The sequence below is a fragment of the Theobroma umbraticum genome, unplaced genomic scaffold, assembly GCF_002168275.2.
Source record: "Theobroma umbraticum cultivar Fairchild unplaced genomic scaffold, ASM216827v3 scaffold_12.0, whole genome shotgun sequence".
Taxonomy (NCBI): Eukaryota; Viridiplantae; Streptophyta; class Magnoliopsida; order Malvales; family Malvaceae; genus Theobroma; species Theobroma umbraticum.
This window is the reverse complement of record NW_018397272.1, coordinates 157,031-158,576: the sequence shown is the minus strand read 5'-3', so window position 1 is coordinate 158,576 and position 1,546 is coordinate 157,031. Positions and strand designations below refer to the sequence as shown.

General features: G+C 33.8%; 1 pseudogene; it reads right to left on the bottom strand.

Annotated features, from left to right (window-relative positions):
* Positions 1–659: 659 nt before the first annotated feature.
* LOC149526454 (uncharacterized) lies at positions 660–1,481 on the bottom strand (annotated as a pseudogene).
* Positions 1,482–1,546: the final 65 nt, after the last annotated feature.

Below are 1,546 nucleotides of genomic sequence, written 5' to 3'. Positions count from 1 at the left end.
TCAAACTCTTCTAATTAGATAACTTTGGTGTATATTCCTCGAAAGAAGGCACTTAGTCTAATCAAGACTTTGACCATATGTTTTGGCAATACTTTTCGAATAGCTATGTGAAGTACATAGTGTATCAAAAAGTGAGTCATAACTTTTTAATCTTGAAACTTTACGTTCTTTGAGGTTGACACACCTTGAGATATTAGTTGCATGGCTATCTGGAATTTTCACTCCTTTCAAAACTTCACAAAGAACACCTTTTTCCTTTGAAGTCATTGAAAAGCATGCAAGAGGTAAAAGTATCTTGTCTAGTGCAAGAGTTCTAGGATGAAGCTCTTTTCTTATACTCAAATCTTGTAGGTCAAGACGACCTTTCAAATGATCTTTTGTTTTGCCATCAATATCTAGGAGCTTGGCAAGTAAAGAATCACAAACATTTTTCTCTATCTGCATTACATCTAAATTGTGACGTAAAAGATTTACTCCCAATAAGGTAGCTCAAAAAATATACTTTTTTTCTTCCATGGGTTATCATCGTCTACACACTTTTGAGTCTTTCCAAATCTATTATTAAAATCCTTCAATACTTTTAACACATCAAACCCAGAAAGCAACATTGGTGAAGAGCCCAACTCTATAGTTCCACCAAAAGATTTCTTATCATACCTTCACTTATGATTTACATCCAAAAATCTTCTATGCCCCATGTAAACATTTTTCATACTATGGTTCAAGAATATGGAAGAAGTTTCATAGTTACAAGTAGGACAAGGTAGGTATCCTTTAGTACTTCATCCAGATAATAAAACATAACCTAAAAAATCACTAACAATCCACAATAAAGCTGCACGCATTTGGAAGTTTTGTTGGCTTAAGGCATCAAAAGTAGTAGCTCCAAACTCCCATAACTCCTTTAATTCTTTTATTAAAGGTTGCAGATAAACATCAATGTTGTTTGAAGGTGATAAAGGACAAAGAATCAAAAGAGATAACAAGAAGTATGAAGACTTCATGCACATCCATGGAGGTAGGTTATATGGAATTAGGATGACAAGCCATATGCTATATGACAAACTCATGGTTCTAAATGGGTTAAAGCCATCAATTGTTAAACCAAGCCTTACATTACGAGGATTTGCTACAAAATCAGAGAATAAAGAATCAAAGTCTTTCCAAGCTTGAGAATCAGCTGGATGCCTTAATTTCTTATCTTTAGTACGACTCTCTTCATGCCACCTTATTGCCTTAGCAGTCTTGGAGAATAAAAACAACCTTTGGAGTCTTGGTTTTTAAGGAAAGTACCTAAGAACCTTTTTTGGGATTTTTTGAAGTTTTGTAAAAGTACTTACATCTTGATCTTCATGATATCTTTCCCATCTTGAAGCTTCACATATATAACAAGATGTTGCTTCAACATAATTTCCCTAAAATAGCATACAATCATTACAACATTCATCAATTTTCTCATACTCAAAGCCTAAACCTTTCATAATCTTTGCTGCTTCATTGTAGGATTTTGGTAGTGTTTCACCTTCCGGTAATATTGACTTAAGCA